This window comes from Schistocerca cancellata, chromosome 2 (assembly GCF_023864275.1).
Source record: "Schistocerca cancellata isolate TAMUIC-IGC-003103 chromosome 2, iqSchCanc2.1, whole genome shotgun sequence".
In the NCBI taxonomy this organism is placed as follows: domain Eukaryota; kingdom Metazoa; phylum Arthropoda; class Insecta; order Orthoptera; family Acrididae; genus Schistocerca; species Schistocerca cancellata.
Window position 1 is genome coordinate 449868902 of NC_064627.1, and position 19380 is coordinate 449888281.

General features: G+C 43.0%; 1 protein-coding gene and 1 pseudogene across 3 annotated transcripts in view; both read left to right on the forward strand.

Moving 5' to 3' along the window:
• Positions 1-19380, forward strand: part of LOC126161944 (phospholipid-transporting ATPase IF-like) — a 633423-nt gene that overhangs the window by 218040 nt on the left and 396003 nt on the right. The gene's annotated exons all lie outside the window — the stretch shown is intronic.
• LOC126163419 (5S ribosomal RNA) lies at positions 3839-3956 on the forward strand (annotated as a pseudogene).

The following is a 19380-nucleotide window of genomic DNA, read 5'->3' on the forward strand; positions in this document are numbered from 1 at the left end:
CACGTAAAGTGCCCTCCGCCACACACCGTTGCGTGGCTTGCGGAGTATAAATGTAGATGTAGATGTAGATGTAGCCTTTGCCTCTTTTTATCGTGACATCAGTTGATCACTTCTAAAAAAAATATTAGATATATTTCTTTCACTTCAGTTTTCTGATCTACGTGATTAATGATGGAGTTTAGAGCGAAGGTTTGCTAAGTTTAAGAACTTACCTCTTTTCACCGTTTCGCACATTTTTCTCGTCCATTTTTTGCAGGTGACGTGCTTTCAGAAGCAATAACACTGTTCCCAAATCACGTCCCGTCAGACAGCTGTGTTCGCTTAGTATCAGACTGAAGAAAGTCTCAAAAATTGTTCAAAGGGCTCTGAGCACTATAGGACTTAACTTCTGAGGTCATCAGTCCCCTAGAACTTAGAACTACTTAAACCTAACTAACCTAAGGACATCACACACATCCATGCCCGAGGCAGGATTGGAACCTGCGACCGTAGCGGTCACGCGGTTCCAAACTGAAGCGCCTAGAACCGCACGGCCACACCGGCCGGCCCTGAAGAAAGGTTTAACGTGTAATGGACACTGACTAGTAGTAAGAGAACCCACAGCCGGTGTATTGTAATCTCAAAACTGTTTCCTTATTCACCAAGAAACCAACATGAGCTGCCCCTCTCCCTTCTTGATCAGACTCTGGGTACATTCCTGAAATTCAAACCCCTGAGGCAAGTCCGGCCGTGCTTTTCTTAAATAGTTTCGGACGTATGCGTAGACAATACCCCAATCATACTGTCCGCAGTGGGTATGTATGAGGAACAGGTAATCTGTCTTTTGTCTAAGACCAAGTCATCGGTTGGTTCTGGCGTAAGGAACATAGTGTATATCACCAACTGCAAGCTGGTGGAAAGGGGGGAGAAGCAACTAAAGCGGAACCAAAACAAATTAGTGGGCATCATAACTAATGTGTGTTTATTAGAATGATAAAAAAATCCTCATAAGGTCATACTTCAAACACGCACAATGCAGCTGATCGCTCTGGGACACCAAAATCTAAATTCTGTTGAGTCATTTACACGTTCGTCTCCAGTTACTGAGTAAATAAAGCGAGGAAAAGATGTAGAACAGTTAGCAGAAAGAAGCATATGGTAAATAACGGTGACATAGTTGGCTGATTTGGTTGAAACATCTGGAAATTGGGGTGAAGTACGAACCCACGTAGAAAGGCAAGGCGCGAAATTGAATATCGATAGATTTGGAAGGAATCATGTTGTCATATCCTAAAATACGTGCCGTTACAGCCTAACTATTTTATTTCCAACCTTACGTTTTCGGGTAATTACCTACAACAGTTCAGATCAAAATAATGCGAAGAATACATCTCGGAAGGAGCGTGACGAAAGTGTGTCAAGTTGAGATCTTGAAATCATACCATCGAGGTAACGTTTACTACTTGTAGCAGTACCACTAGGCATTAAAATTGTGCTGCTTTAACATTTGTATTTAGTGGAACAGCGTCACGTTACTTCTCAAATCTACGATTACGTCCTGCGGGTCAGAAATTTTACTTAACTCGAGTATATGCTGTTTCTTTTTATTTTTCTCTTTAGACTTTGTATTTGTTGAGAAAGTATCATTACAGGATCCGAAAATTACGCTAGCATTATAATTCAGTCATACACTAACTTCAGAATTAAAAACTACGTGTGTCAAAGACCGCTTTTTGGGTAAGCAAGCGGATTTTTTTCCGTTACCCTAATAAATTTGTATGTAAATTTTTGTTTATTAGAATGCTTTTTGTACGGACAGTTACGTCAGCTGCTTTATTTTTGTGCCTCCAGTAAGAAATGAAGGGAACGATTTTCCGTTTTTCATCTATGGACCAGCTTCATGTAGTGTGCGAGTGCTACTTGCATTCCCAGTTTACTAACGGAAAGTCGTATGGCCCCTAACGGCGTGTGAGACATTACTTACTTACGAGACATTATGTACTAACAATTTCCGCCGGGTTACAGCTCTTTTAGTCATTAAGTCCAGCGACAGGGCAGAGCCTGCGCAATCTTTATAGCTCGTGCTCACTTAGTCCCGAAACGACGCAAAAACCTAGTCCCAGCGGGATCGCCGCTGAGATAAGTAAGTGGTTTTGCGGTCGGTACGGCTCTGACCGCCCTGTCACCAGTATTTTCTCGGTCACTGTTGCTCTTCGCAGCCAAGGGCACAAAACTCTTGTCCTGTCCCTGCCTCATGTCTGTGAAAGTTGTGGGTGCACGAAGATCATCCTTAACCCTCGAGACAAAAGGGCGAAGTAATTCCGTGTGGGTCGGCAAGAATGTAACAAGACTCGACCATTCAGCAGGCTAGCAAATATCATTCGACGGATGAAGGCAGAAGGAAACAAATAGCGTGCAGTGTCAGCAGATTTCGGAGAGAAAAAGAGTGTTTGTCCTAAACAAGCCAAGTCTATCGCGTTTGTTGTTCTTAGACGCGGGGAACGTAAACAGCTACGACGCTACCGTGTCTGTGGCAAAATCTGACGTGGAGCGCGCTATTAATACGGGCGCCAGACCACAGCGTCGGAAAAATTCGCAAGCATAGGCGTATCGCAGATACAAAGTCTTGCTACAGCGATGGCTACGAACCGTCACTGATGCATATTTGATTACCACGACCCTGGCTTCAAAGGCACAGCATTACTCACAGGGACAGTAATTCCACTGGATATCTGCTGCACGTCTAACGTTTGTTTTGGTCTTGCAGTAGTTCGTAAGTTACCAAACAGCGGACTCTCAGCCTACTGAAGCTTTCTGTCTACAAACGAAGGAAGTGACGTCTGAGTTTAATGTTCCGTCAACTTAGTCCTCATTAGAAACGTGGTACCAAGTTTTGCGACTGGACAGCAATAAATAACTAAATCGAGTGTTTTTCTTTAATCCTGGGTTGATAGTTGCACAGTTGCTACGAATTTTTTGAATGATTCCATGATGCATGCAATTGTTAATTTTTATATTTTTCTTACCTACTGTTATGCAGTTTCGACCTTAGGCAATTTCAGGTATCTGGATGCATTTGTTAGCTCTTTGATAATAAATATCTGCGGGATCAAATATTGAAAATTTAGCGGAAAGTGTTGTTACTAAGAATTTATGGCAACGTCTTCCGATAACTGGCAATTATGAATCGCAGTTGTTTATGACCAGAGACCTAACAAGTGTATTTAGGTACTTCAAAACGACCTAAGGCTGAAAATGTAAAAAAGTGCGAAAATAAAACAAAAATTAACTATTGGAGGTATCATGAAGTCATTCTAATAAAAAAGTTGACTGTCTTCCTGTTTCAAACATGATTCTAATACTCGCCATAAATCATGTAGGATAACTAATGAAAATGAAATGTGTGGATGGCGATCTGAAAGCGGTCCCAAATACACCAGCGCGGTCTTAAACGCTGCCCCGCATCACTCATTTGTGTATTTGTAACCAGAAATTTACTCTGCTTGAAATCTTAACTGTTATTAATTCTGACTTAGAATTAAGAAAACAATCAGGAATTACATTTTAATCAGTTCTTTGTTTGACTGTATATTTCTATTGGCACACAGAAGCAGCCAGCCTGGTGCGAGGCTATTGCAAAAAATTCCTAGTGGTGCCAAAGCGGAAATTACAAAAGTTTGGAACATGGAAGAAGGAGAAATGAAAGGACAGTTTTTCACGATGATGTAGACGTGCAACGCACGCTGTCGAAAATAGGAATAATGAAAAATCTTCAGGCTGCTAACAAGCTACAGTTCGAGAGGAACTTGTCACGAAGATACTTTTGTGCCGTGAATCTAGGTGATTACGTAAGAGAAGAGCCAACGGCCTTGCCGCAGTGGTAACACCGGTTCCCGTCAGATCACCGAAGTTAAGCGATGTCGGGCTGGGCTAGCACTTGGATGGGTGACCGTCCGGTCTGCCGAGCGCAGTTGGCAAGTGGGCTGCACTCAGCCCTTGTGAGGCAAATTGAGAAGCTACTTGATTGAGTAGTAGCGGCTCCGGTCTCGTAAACTGACATAGGGCCGGGAGAGCGGTGTGCTGACCACAGGCCCCTCCATCCAGTGACGACTGTGGATGTCGACGACACGGCGGCCGGTCGGTACCGTTGGCTCTTCACGGCCTGTTCGGGTGGAGTTTAGTTTTTTTATATAAGAGAAGAATTGAATGTAGAGGAGTACCACGGTGCTTTGACAACTGTTAATGAGGAGAGTGCTGTTTCCACGACGACCTTATGACACTGGTTTCGTGAGTGAGAAAGAAGTGGGCTGGATTTTGACTACGATTAGCGCTGAGACGAGAGGTGTTCAGCAATGTCTGGCACTAATGCTTATACAAAAATTTAACGTAAAACATCGCTCATACAGACTTTTGCCCCGGTCAAAAACTTCGCACATCCTCTTCAGTGCAAAGCACACGTCGCACCCCGTTTGCCATTCTTGGAATACTTACGGGAAACCATTCAGGGTCACCTCTAAAGCTTTCACTGCCTTGGTCTTGTCGTCGAACCGACATCACTTGAGTTCATTTCTGGCCGTCGGATTAAGAAAAAAGTCACACGGAGCCATGTCGGGACTATAAGGCGGGCGATGTTCAAGTAGAGATGCGTTTCTATGCCAGGAACCAGGTAACAGCATTACTAACATGTGTCCTGGCATTGTGGTGATGAGCTTCCGTTGGCCAATGACGTTCCTTCGTTTTCCGGCGATGTGATTCTTTACGAATTGCTTCAGAACGTTCTTACAGTAATCTACAGTGACTGTCTTGTGCATTGGAACTGTGTGAGTGTACACCAATCAAAAAAAGTGATTACCATGGCCTTGTTGGCTGACTTCAGCGCTCGTGCCTTTTGTGGTGGGTGTTGACCATGTTGCACCCATTCTGGGTTGCTCCCCTTCATCTGTCAGTCATAGCAGTACATCCCTGTTTCATCCAGCAGTATTGTTTTGCCGCCAAGTATCGCCCTCGTTCTCAACACATTGTTTCCAATAGCGGCACACATCGACGCGAGCCTACATTTGCTGTACGGTCGCGGCATTCAACATGCACACACCGTAGACATTTGCAAATGTTATTTGCTCTAAGACAAAAAAAGACGCACCACCAAGGAGTTACCCGAATGCGGTGGAAATCGGTAGATGTGATGTAGATGTACAGACAAACAAATGATAACAATTTCAGAAAAATTGAATGATTTATTCAAGAAATGGAAATGAGCGTTTGGTGTCATTGGCCGGGAGGCCCCTTGCGGGGCAAGTCCGGCCGCCTTGGTGCAGGTCTTACTACATTCGACACCACATTAGGCGACCTGCGCGCCCGATGGGGGTGATATGACAACACAACACCCAGTCCCTGAGCGGAGAAAATCTCCGACCCAGCCGGGAATCGAACCCGGGCCCGTAGGACGGCAATCCGTCACGCTGACCACTTTTTTTTTTAATCTCATTTTGTTCGCTTTTGTTCGTTGCATCTGCTCGGCGCGGACGTCGTAATACATCCGCTTAACTTCGTTGTTGATCCATTAACTCAGCTTTTTTTATTACAGAGGGCAGCTAACCCTCTGACCGAACACGCTGAGCTACCGTGCCGGCTCGGGACGGACATTTCTTCAAGAGAAAGTCAATAACACATTGGTCCACCGTTGGCCCTTATGTAAGCAGTTATTCGGCTTGGCATTAATAGAATTCGGCGGAGTCCCTGCATAAAAATTTCTCAGTTCACTTGCTGCGTCAAATTCGCATAAAACTGTAAGCTTTGGAAAGTGCGAGTATTAGTTGAGGACCAATTGGATGAAAATCAGTGTGGGTTTAGGCCTCTTAGAGGTTGTCAGGACCAGATCTTTAGCTTACGGCAAATAATGGAGAAGTGTTATGAGTGGAACAGGGAATTGTATCTATGCTTTATAGATTTAGAAAAGGCATATGACCGGGTTCCTAGGAGGAAGTTATTGTCTGTTCTACAAGATTATGGAATAGGAGGCAAACTTATGCAAGCAATTAAAGGTCTTTACATGGATAGTCAGGCAGCAGTTAGAGTTGACGGTAAATTGAGTTCATGGTTCAGAGTAGTTTCAGGGGTAAGACAAGGCTGCAACCTGTCTCCACTGTTGTTCATATTATTTATGGATCATATGTTGAAAACAATAGACTGGCTGGGTGAGATTAAGACATGTGAACACAAAATAAGCAGTCTTACATATGTGGATGACTTAGTTGTGATGGCAGATTCGATTGAAAGTTTGCAAAGTAATATTTCAGAGCTAGATCAGAAATGTAAGGACTATGGTATGAAGATTAGAATCTCCAAAACGAAAGTAATGTCAGTGGGAAAGAAATATAAACGGATTGAGTGCCAAATAGGAGGAACAAAGTTAGAACAGGTGGACGGTTTCAAGTACTTAGGATGCATATTCTCACAGGATGGCAGCATAGTGAAAGAACTGGAAGCGAGGTGTAGCAAAGCTAATGCAGTGAGCGCTCAGCTACGATCTACTCTCTTCTGCAAGAAGGAAGTCAGTACCAAGACTAAGTTATCTGTGCACCGTTCAATCTTTCGACCAACTTTGTTGTATGGGAGCGAAAGCTGGGTGGATTCAGGTTACCTTATCAACAAGGTTGAGGTTACGGATATGAAAGTAGCTAGGATGATTGCAGGTACTAGTAGATGGGAACAATGGCAGGAGGGTGTCCACATTGAGGAAATCAAAGAAAAACTGGGAATGAACTCTATAGATGTAGCAGTCAGGGCGAACAGGCTTAGATGGTGGGGTCATGTTACACGCATGGGAGAAGCAAGGTTACCCAAGAGACTCATGGATTCAGCAGTAGAGGGTAGGAGGAGTCGGGGCAGACCGAGGAGAAGGTACCTGGATTCGGTTAAGAATGATTTTGAAGTAACAGGTTTAACATCAGAAGAGGCACCAATGTTAGCACTGAATAGGGCATCATGGAGGAACTGTATAAAGGAGTCTATGCTCCAGACTGAACGCTGAAAGGCATAATGAGTCTTAAATGATGATGATGATGATGATGATGATGATGATGATGCTGTAAGCTTTCGATGATATCCACCATCATCTTCGTCAGGTACTAAAACTGACTTTCGTGAACTTAGTGTTTGTGGAAACAACTTCAACAGAGACACCGACTATGCGCTTAGCAATGCATGGAAGCGTGTACTTGACAAGGAGAAAACACAGAATACTTCTCGCAGTTCACCGACTGATGCGATGGACAGCGCTGCAAGCATCGCCAGATAAAGAGCGCAAGAAAAATCTATGGACATAGAGCGCACCACCTCCGTACGCGCGATCATGACGTAATCCAGCCAACTGGATGCCTTTCTGTGGGTATAAAAGACGGAACCTTGTCAGTCCAAGGTAGTTTTAGTCCCTGACGAAAACGATGGTTGGTATCATCAAAAGCTTGACATTTTATCCGAATTTCACGCGGCAAAGTGAACTGAAAATTTTTATGCAATTGAGACGTAACGTTAAAAGGGTCGGGAGCGGGTTGCGAGGGTGACGCCATCAGCAAATGGAGCAGGGTCCGCAGCTGCCGCCCGTGGACAAGCTCCACCGGACTATGCCCGTCAATTGCCGTTTTTGGATGTCCTCCAGGTCAATTGGCGCGTTATATTGTCAAAATACTGAGCTGCTTGGAGGGCAGCAAAACGAGGCATAGAATACCGTCGACGAACCGCTGCGCTGTAAGGGTGCCGCAGATGACAAATGTGTCCTGCTATGAAAACAAATGGCACTCCAAGCCATCGTCTCTGGTCGTCGGCCCGTAAGATAAGCGACTTTCACGCACACGTCTTCGTTGGTCATCGTGGCTCAGTTTGAAGAAGGACTCGTCACCAAGGACAATCCTGCTGTAGCCAATGCGATTCCAAGCCCAATATGTCTCTGGAGAAAGGCCCAGACAACGGTGGGATACCAGCCTGAATGTTGTCCGTCACGCGTCCCGTTAACCAAGAATGATGGCCTGGTGTGCCATTTGATTCCTTAGTAGGACCCCTTTTCTTGTGATCCACGGCACCCTCACAGCACAGAGGTACGTCGAAGATATTCTATGCCCCGTTTTGTTTCCCTTCACAGCAAGCCATCCTGGGCTTGCATTTATGCAATATAATGGCTGCCCAGACACGGCGAGAGTTTCTCCTGCTTGTCTTCGTGCTTGGCGAACTGTCTCTTCGGATCTCCCCCAAAATGAAAGCGTCTGGAGCATTGGACCCTCCAACTAACTCGGGATTTTAACGTTACAGAGCGCCAGTTGGAGAGAATTTGGGACGATATCCCTCAGGAGGACATCCAATAATTCTGTCAATCCATGCCAAGTCGAACAACTGCTTCCATAGAGGCCGGAAGTGGACCAACGTGTTTATGACATGCTCAGTTTGTGTAGCTCTTTATCCTATATAAATCAACCCATTTTTCTGGAATTGTAATCATTTGTTTTTCTGCACGTGGTGCCTTTTTACCTTTGGGCACATTTTCAAATTTCGAGTGCAAATTCTTTAAAATGTTTTTTTAATTTTCTCCATTGATTAACCTTGTGAGTAGTCACTTCTCATGGAAAACAGCTTTTTCTTGCGTCCAGAAAAGATAATTCGTACGAGTATTAAAATATGTAGTAATCCACAACTGTATTGAAAAATGAAATTCATTGAGTGCCTCTTCTTCTTTTAACCTAGCTTTCCGAACATGGCTTCTTTGGCATGAAAAACATTTACTGGTGTGACTATGGTGCTAAATTTTCAGATGTCGCTTTGCCCATGTTCTACAGAGTATTCAGTCACTCTGCTAATATTTTTCCAAAAGTAACAGAGTACAAACAACTAGTACTAGTTTTGCTTTGAATCACTGTTATGGTTCTGTTGTTATGTGAGCACTAATCGTCAGGATCTACGAGGGCATGCTGAGAAGTAAAGCCTCAGAATCGTTTATGTGAAAACTCTTAAATATATTTAAATAAAGCAAACGTTATTAACATTCTACATCTTTATTCTTTATGTCTACATATTTATTCAACTCATAGTTACTATGGCGACGAACAAATTTCTCTCAACGAGAAATCAGTTTGCTGATACCGTCACTGTAGAATGATTGTTGACGGTGCCACGACCTCACCTCTGCATGCACCGCTTCATCACTATGAAAGCGAAGTCCTCGAAGACGTTCTTCAAGTTTCGAAAACAGATGAAAATCGGATGAAGCCAAGTCGGGATTGTATGGAGGAAACAAACACTGACAGTGAAACCAAGGCATCGAATTGTTGGAGATGTTGTAGCGCTCATGTGTCATCTGGCGTTGTCACGCTGAAGAAGACGGTGTTCCTAGTGTGGAGGAACTCCTCGAATTCGAAACTCAATTACAGCACGCTGTTTCTCACGCAACTGCCTAGTTACGATATACTCCGCCATGTTCACTAACAGATAGACAGATTGAAGATGAAGATTTGAGTATATAATTTGCAAACATTTTGTGCCATTGGATGAACTGTAATGAATTGAAATCCCCCGCCGTATTTTTCTGTCAGTACCTGAAGGTTAATGTCAGGGTTTTGAGTCTATGTATGTGCCAAGTCCGTTAATAGCTACACCGAGCCTGCGCTTGTGCGGGACAAAGACACAGGAAAATGCAGAAGACCGTTTCACGAGGAAGGTTTGTGTGTATGATTTATACCTACGCCAGACAGTCGTCGGCCATACATACTTAGTTCTATACAGAATGCAGGAAAGTTGTTGTTGCCTGTGAGAATGTCAGCAAGGGAGTGACGCGGGATCGTTAATTGCACTAAGCGGTTGTTGTAGCACCATGCATCTATTCGGCTGGTTTCCTGAGTGTGGAGCAGTCCAGTCATCAGTGCACTGCGGTTTCGTCAAAGGAGACAGAGACGACGCAGTAAAAATCCGGGCGCCTTGTCGCGGGCTTGTTTAGTCAGCGTGACAGCGTCACAGACATCCTCTACAAACTCAGACGGAAGGCACCACAAGAAAGACGCTAACCATCGCACATAGCTTTACTCTCACAGTTTCAACACCTGGCTTCCAAATGCGAGTCAAGAAACAAACACTGAGGTGACATAAGTATGGGATACCTCCTAATACCGTGTCGGACCTCCTTCTGCCCGACGTAGTGCAGCAGCTAGACATGCCACGGACTCGACAAACCGTTGGAAGTCCCCTGCAGAAATACTGAGCCACGCTGCCTCTGTAGCCGTCCACAATTGCGCAAGTGTTGCCGGTGCAGGAATTTGTGCACCAGCTGACCTCTCGATTGTGTCCCACGAATGTTCAATGTAATTCATGTTGGGCGATATGGGTGGTCAAATCATTCCTTCGAATTGTTCAGAATGTTCTTCAAACCAGTCACAAACAATTATTGTCCAGTGACACGGCGCAATATCATCCACAAAAATTTCATCTTTGTTTGGGAACATGAGGCCCCGAATGGCTGAAAATGGTCTCCTAGTAGCCGAGTATAACAATTTCCAGTCAGTGATCAGTTCATTCCATGTAAACACAGCCCACACCATTATAGCGTGACCACGAGTTTGGACAATGCCCTGTTGACACACTGGGTCCATATCTTCGTCGGGTCTGCGCTACACTAGAACCCTACCAGCAGCTTTTACCAGTTGAAATCCGGACTCATCTGACGAGGCCACGTTTTACAATCGCCTAGGGTCAAACCGATACGGTCACGAGCCTAGGAGAGGAGCAGCAGCCGATGTCGTGCTGTTAGCAAAGGCGCTCGCGTCGATCATCTGTTGCCATAGCTCATTAACGCCAAATTTCGCTGCGCTGTCACAACGGATACGTTCCCCGTACGCCGCACGTTGATTTCTTCAGTTATTCAACGTAGTGTCGCTTGTCTGTTAGCACTGACAACTCCACGCAAACGCTGCTGCTCTTGGTCGTTAAGTGAAGGCCTTCTCGGCCACTGCGTTGTCCGTAATGAGAAATAATCCCTAAAATTTGGTATACTCGGCATATTCTTGACACTGTGGATCTCGGAATATTGTGTACTCTAAAGTTTTCCGAAACGCAGTGTCCCATCCGTTTAGCTCCAACTACCAATCCGCGTTCAGAGTCTGTTAAATGTCGTCGTGCGGCCGGAATCATGACAGAAACCTTTTCACGAGAATCTCTTGAGTACAAATGACAGCTCCGCCAATGCACTGCCCTTTAATACGTACCTTGTACATGCAATACTGCCGCCTTCTGTATGTGTGGATGTCGCTATGCCATGACTTTCGCCACGTCAGTGTACCACTTGCCGCAGCGTACATCGCTCGTAATGATCAAGAGGGAAAATTCGTAACATTTCGCACAACGTATCCGAATGATTAGTGTCGCTGCCTTCGGAGCGAGAGGACCCGTGGTCGATTCCCGGTAGCTTCTCGGTTTTTCTGAGGTGGGAAGGTCTGGCACGGGGTCCACTCAGCCTCGTGAGACCAGATGAGGAGCCACTTGAATAAAGAAGCTGCGGCACCATCAGGAATCAGTTAATGGAAATAACTGGGGGAGAAAATGGTAACATGCTGCTCACAATTCCGACGGTCATAGATCGCTCCTGGTACCGCCTTGTAGACAGCAGTTGTCCGTTCGGAACAGGCTTAAAGAGTCATCTGTGTGCAATATTTATACAAAGCGTCCGCCCCCGGTAGCTGAAAAAAAAAGAAAAAGTGGTCAGCGCGACGGACTGTCAATCCTAAGAGCCCGAATTCGATTCCCGGCTGGGTCGGAGATTGAGATTTTCTCCGCTCAGGGACTGGGTGTTGTGTTGTCCTAATCATCATTTCATCCCCATCGACGCGCAAGTCTCCGAAGTGGCGTCAAATCGAAAGACTTGCAGCAGGCGAGCGGTCTACCCGACGGGAGGCCCTCGTCACACGACATTTCATTTTATACAAAGAGGTAGGGATGCCAGCAACCTTTCTTCACGCGAATGGAACATAAAACTTGGGAAATAGATCTGGTTCACCACATAATCTCTGCCAAACGCACCGTGGCTTGCAGGATGCAGACGTAGCCTGCGGTGGACCTGCGACACAAGCCATTATTTCGCACATTGCCGAATAATATTCCTCACTCCTATTACGAAGATCTTCAGCTTTCAAAACAAAGTTCGTTATGTCATTTTAGTAAATTCCACTGGGTCAAGATGTTGGGTTGTTGGTTGCTTTTTGTCACGAAGACTCGACCCAACAATTAGTTTGGCCTCCATTGTCTAGAAGTATAGTCGGTGCCCAGTGAAATCAAGGCAGTAGCTTCGAGACTCGCCTTGACCACGGTAGTGGGCCTTAAGTATGCTACTACTGGTTGTCTATGTGTTTCTGACTATGTTGGTATACATGACCCGTGGTATTCAGAGGCTTGTTACAGAATAATAAAATAATTACGATGTTTTCGGTTTGGTACTCCATTTACCTTCGTCTGTACGAAAATGCCTCACGACAGTGAAGTACCCTGTAATATTCACTCACCAAAAACTATAACACAGAGTGCCCAGACAATTCACAGACGAAACGGTAGCAAAAATGCTGTGATGTGGTTGCCGTCGCTATGGGAACAACTCGGCATAAAGTCGTAGTGCCACTGTTCCACTGCGTTCAGTGAACCCATACAAGAGGAGCGTATCGGCCAACTCTCTCATCAGTGAACCCGTCCATACTGGTGTGTACAAGTGTAATCATTATACTAACGCCGCCTTGAAAACAACACTGAGACAGAACTGAGCAGTACTGAATGCAAGCCTGAGGACGAAGAGTAAAGTGGTCAGATGTTAACAGCAGGCACCGTGACTTACAGGAAACAGTTTACTCCCAAACGGGACACACAGCGCATACCACTGACATTAGTATTGTTTATTGATGATCCCGCAGTTTAGTATTTTAACGTCCCTAACCAACTATCCAACCAAAATTTGCACTGCTGTGCAGATATTTTCAGTGCAGTACAACCACAAATATAAATGGAAGTAAGAAATCATACCAAATTCAATTACTCTGTAATGAGCCACTGGAGATCATGAGCCCCATATACCAAAATATTCAGAAAATATCCCTGAGCAGCCAACGAAATTTTGTCGGTGGACTTCGAAATCACCTGCATAGCAAAATCTCTACATAAAACAGGTGAACCATGGTCAAATGATCGAAAGGTCTAAGATAAATTTACGGAAATTTAAAGAAAATTAAAATTCCTTTGTCCATCTTCCGTCAGTTCGACTGGTTTCATGCACAAGCCATCTCCATTCCAATTTCTCTTAGACATTTGCTGTTCTTTCTGGGCCTTCTTATTATTTTCAATAAATTCATACTTTTTGTTAACCGTAGGGCAATTCCCTGTTTTTAGATGACTTGAACATTTACGTTCCGTATCTCACTGCTCTACCTCAGAGACCTGACGGTTAAAAGACAATTCTGATTTAGCTTCCCAATGGAGTACCAAATTTCCCTTAAGATGCAATACTGAAGCAAAAGTTTCGCTTTCTTATACAAGGTTACTATAAACGATTGAAACAATTTCACATATTTGTTGTAGCTATATTTTTGACTTATTGTTACGGGGCTTCGTACACACATATAAAAATTCGAAAGTTTTTTTCACGTATTACAAGTGCTCCATATGTGCCCCCTACTGGTTCTGTATATGTCAAGTCGATAATCAACTTCTTCCCAGGTTCGGCGCAGCCTGTCCCTGCCCATTTGTTCAAAAGTGCTCCTGATGTGATCTCGCAGTTCTGGTGGGTCTGTTACTAAATGAGGTGTAATATTTCACATAACAAAACACAAAAGTCGTATGGGGTTAAGTCGGAAGAGCGTGGAGACCATGACGTGAATTGGTGATCATCAACCCTACCATAACCGATCCATCGATTTCTCAATTTCCTGTTTAAGAATTCACGAACATCGTCATGGAAGTGGGGTGGAGGACCATCCTATCGGTAGATGAAGTCCACACTGTCAGTCTCCAGTTGTGGCATGAACCAATTTTTCAGCTTGTCCAGATACACGTGTCCTGTAACGATCTTTTTGCAGAAGAAAAAGGGATCGTAAACCATGAGACAGCACAGGACACTTTAAATGTTGGTGTATCTCAAATGTGCTACACGATAATGGAAGATTCTCTGTTCCTCAGATTCACACATATTGAAAAGATCACTGTGTTATGATTTTCCACAATTTTTACAAACAAGCCTGTCGGAGGAACATACGCAACTAAGCATTATACCAGACGCTGAAAATACCGCTACAGTCGTAAGGTTCCTTCATTAAGAACACGACCGGTTTCTGGCTCTTCTTCAGGCCCATCTTCAGGTGTTATTAGTGACCCTGAGCGCCGCGGTGGACTAGTACAGGACTCGGTGTATGACTAACGAGCGCAGAGTACGGAGTCTCCGTGCTAATACACCGAGTCCTGTACTAGTCGACAGCGGTGTTCGGGTTCACAGTAGGAACTAATAACACCTGAAGATGGGCGTATAAGAACCCGAAACCAGTCGTGTTCCAAATAAAAGAACATTATAACTGTAGCGGTATTTACAGCCTATGCCACGACTTGTTCTGCATTTGCGGAAGTGAAACCATAAAGCAATTCTGCCTTCAGCCTGTGCCGATACATGACTGACTAAATCCTTTGTCTCTTCACTGAACACAGTCATGTTGTGGGCTATCACGCATTGTTCTCTTGAAGAAATCGTAAGAACTCGCTTAGTATCAATGTAAAGTCATGGAACCAACTTTTGTTTTTTGTGATAATGCGTACCACATCTATCGACATTAATGAACATGATGGTAGAACACTGTAACTGATTCCGTATATATGGCACTGCAGTGATAGATCAAAAATGTCTCTCCAAACATTAACATTTCTTATTGGTGTGACGCGCCATCTTGCTAAAATCAACAGTGTCTAAATTTCTTCACGTGTGGGTCTGCAGCTCGATGTAATTTCTAAACGATGAAACAATTTTTTTTAAATAAAAAAAACACTGTAGTCTGTCAAATTCTGTTATGCAAGACGATCTTAATTGCACCATGTGCACTACTTGTAACATAGATGCAGATTAGATTTTGCTGAGAAATAATTGCTAAAAAAAAAAGATTCGATACGCTGCGCCGTTCCCGAGTTAATTAGCAATGACGTCAGCCAATCAGGCCGTTGCACCCACAACTACGAGCGGACTGCCAGAGACGGTCTCGCCAAACATATTCTTCCTTTCGTTTGGTTTCCTACAACCGAACAGCAGAGCGATACAAAAGCTGGATACGGAAGGATCGAAAGCGAGCAAAGGCTGAGCAGTCTCGCGTGTTATCTCCTAAGCATTGAGAACAACTAAGTGAATCTGGCGGCAGCTCCAATTTACGATCGGAACGGTTAACTTCAGTGCTAATTAATTAAAAAACGGCGCAACGTATCGAATTTTTCTCTTAAAAATTATTTCTCAGCTCAACCTACCCTGCAACAACCTTACAAGCTTTCCAGTGTTTCTGACCACCCTGTATATATGACATTACCGGCCTATGGATATTTTCAAAGGCGTGCAATTGCAATGCCAAACACAGCAAAAAGGTAAACCATTCAGTAAACATTGTTATACTTCCTATATTACAATTGAAGGGACCACGGGAAAAAGGGATTATGTAAAAAAAGGAAATTTTAGGTTATTACAATTTCAGAAAGCTTTCAACAAGCTGTTTTTATCAGTTTTTGTTTCATAGAAAGGAGGGGGATAGTCTCAAAGTTACGGCGGTTTAAAAATGTAGCGTCCAAGGGAAAAAGTGGGTAACAATGTGAAACTAAGAAAAAAGCGACTTAGTCAGTTGGTAGCACTGATCACAACTGTTGTTTACGTTCCATTGTCTATGATTATCATGCGTTAAGTATGTGCTGTTGGAGAGGTTAAGTTAGTGATTTGTGTGTTGAGTGAATTGTTTAGTTTGTTTTACGTTTTAACTGAACTGAGGAAGTGAACATGGAAAATGAAGGTGAGGAAAGTATCACCTTCGGCCAACTGTCACATTCAACGGAGAAAAGGAAGAGAACAGGTCGACTTTCCGACGTGAGTAAAAACTTTTATCATCCACCCATTGAATCAGGGCCAGATGTAAATGTTCCAGATTGAAATGTTTTCAGAGTACCACTGACGCAGAACTTGGGTATATTATATCTAATTATAACAAAATTACTGTAAATGAGCAGAATGCTTACTTAGCAGGCCTAATTAATGTAAACAGTATATCGCAAAGGAGACCTAGGCAACCAGAAAATGAAGCTAAATTTCGTTATCCATATCGTGTATGAGTGAAGAGGGAGAATTGTGTCACTGAAGTAAATGTTTGTTCTAAAGCCTTTACATCTTTTCATGGAATATCTAAAATATTAAAAGTAATACAGCGTTATCTGAAGAAAGGTGTGAGTCCTAAGGGCGGTCGAGGCCAACACTCTAATCGGAAACATCGTGTGACATAGGAGACATTTGACGCAGTTCGCCAACACATTAGTTCATTTAAAGATGACCGAAGCCATTACAGCTTGAAAACCTCTAAGAAAGTGTATCTCCCACCATATCTAAACACCAGTAAGATGTGTGAGTCATTTAAGAAATCATACCCTACTCAATCTGTGTCGTATGAAAAATATAGACTTGTTTTCAATACAGAATTTAACGCCGGTTTCGGGTACCCTAGAATGGACACTTGTAGTTACTGTGATAGGCAAGCTGCCGAAATTCGAGTTGTGGAACATGCTTTGAAATTGTACCCGGAAAATAGCTCAGGAAGGGCGAGTGCAGAAAAAGAAATCAATCAACTGTCAACGGTGAAAAAACTTCACTTATTAAAATCTGACATATTTTACATTCGTAAAAGAAGTTCTAAAGCAAACAGCAGGACATCAAAAGAATGTGAAAGTATTACTATGGATTTCCAGAAGAACTTACCTACCCCTAACATCACAACTAACGACGTGTACTACAAGAGACAGTTAACATTGTGCGTTTTTAATATTCATTTATTGTCAACCGATGAATCATATTTCTTCGTGTATGATGAACCAGTAGCCTACAAGGGGTCTAACGAGGTCTCTTTCTTTCTGTTTTATTTGTGACAACAATTCTTTATCCCTGTGTTAGAAAATCAGATGTATTTTCAGACTCTTGCTGGGGGCAGATCAAGAATTGGACTATTTTCCGCCTGCTGCATTACATCGTTCATCACGTAAAGAGACGTAAGCACGTGAAAATGACTTTTCTAATCCGTGGGCACTTGTATCTCGAATGTGATCGTAACATGGCCAGTATCAAACAAACAAAAATTGAGTTGAAATGCCCAAAGACTGGATAGACGAAACCGAGTGCAAGAGCAAAACCCTCACGTTTTCATGTTGTCGAAGTAGACAGGGAGTTTGTAAGATATTGGTCTACACACCTCGATCAGTTATATTTCCTTCTAGACCAATAAGAGAATTAGTGGCTGCAAAAGAGCATCACCAATTCTTGGATTATAGAAGTACATTCCATGGCCAGTGGAATCGCCATGTTGTCAACAAGACCTCAGCCTCAAGGAGAGTTCTTTTTAGCTGACTATGCATATAAGAGTGAGTGTTTTTTATTTCATCTTTATTGTTATCATCATTTTTATTGAATTATTTACTGAAAACAGTTTTCATTTTAAATTTCGTAAACAACTACACCTACATTTACTTTTTAAAAAACTACAAGAAGGTGTTTTTGTTGTAGGTGCACAACCTATTACTTATGACAAGTATGCAGACCTACAACAGTTAAAGATGTTTTGCGGAGAGGAGGCTAGCAGTTTTTTTTCCCAGCTGCTAAAACTGGAAAAAGGACAAATGCTTAACAAGAAACTGTCATCAAGATGACACTGTTCTTTCAAAACCAATAAGTGCAAGTGCTAAGAAGCAGACCCCGAGCGGAAATGAATGAACATAGTTTACAAAGAAACTGTATGGGCTACAAAGTTTTGTTCTGTTAATAAAGAATTAATTCTAGTCTACAATTTTCTATCTTGTGACTTTTATGGTTTTTTTTTGTAACTAATAAATTTTTGCACATTCATTTGTTACATTTTTTAATTAGCGAGATTTGCTGACATTCTCCTTTTTATAATGGCTTACCACCTTTTCCTCTACGAAAAATTGAAGTTATTCTATATAATATTTTGTTTAGGTTGTTACAGTACATTTACACAGAAAACTTGTAGAGGTATCAACGACTATAAGTAAGGCTACACTAAAGATAAAGGATTGGCTAAAAATTGCATTTGGTACAGAAGGTTTGGTGTTAAAATCTTCTTTCCTGAAAAATTTAGAACTCACTTACCCCCTTTTTCCCGTGGAGCCTTCAGTTGTTGTTATGTTACTTACATCTGCGTCGCCGATGTGTATATCACTTGTAAAATCTGTTTAGTGCTGTATATTTTATGCAGCAACAGCGAATGTAAATGATTTTAGTACTAACGTTATTATAAACAACTTAAACAGTTTACAGATTTGGACATAGGATTTTTTGTCAACTGCAGAGACAGTTTCTTACGATAGCGACGAGGGCCACTTTTGTTCTTTACGGTGGCAATCAGCGTAAACATCATTTTTAGCATTGGCATAAAAAACAATTCTTTTTCTTAAATGTTTAATAAAACCTCAAAGCATTATTCAGCAGTAACGAATAATTGAGTGTACTAGTAATGTTACCGTATGTGATTTTAAATTCCACTATGAAACTCTATTATTAAGAATAATGATAGGCACGTAATACTGTGGTTACATCACTAGCTCCGTCTGTCATTACGCTTTGACTCTCTACAATATGTTGGGCGCTACTTGCACCCGTGTTTTCGTAACGGCTGTGTTTATGTGCAAGGAAGCAAAAGGAAGCGTTGTGCCGTTAAACGCAGTCGACAACGACCTGGCAGCCTGTTGTTGAATTTTACTTACACGTCGTGTGTGTACCTAGTGGATTGGGGGGGGGGGGCGGTGGTGAATAAGTGGCTCTATGGACTATGGGACTTAACATCTGAGGTCATCAGTCCCCTAGAACTTAGAACTACTTAAACCTAACTACCCTAAGGACATCACACACATCCATACCCGAGGTAGGATTCGAACCTGCGACCGTACCAGCAGCGCGGGCTCCGGACTGAAGCGCCTAGAACCACTAGGCCACAGTGGCCGGTTTGTAGTTGCAGAAACTTGGAACTGGCCAGTAATATACACTGACGGAAAAAAATCGCGACACCAAAAAATACACTCCTGGAAATGGAAAAAAGAACACATTGACACCGGTGTGTCAGACCCACCATACTTGCTCCGGACACTGCGAGAGGGCTGTAC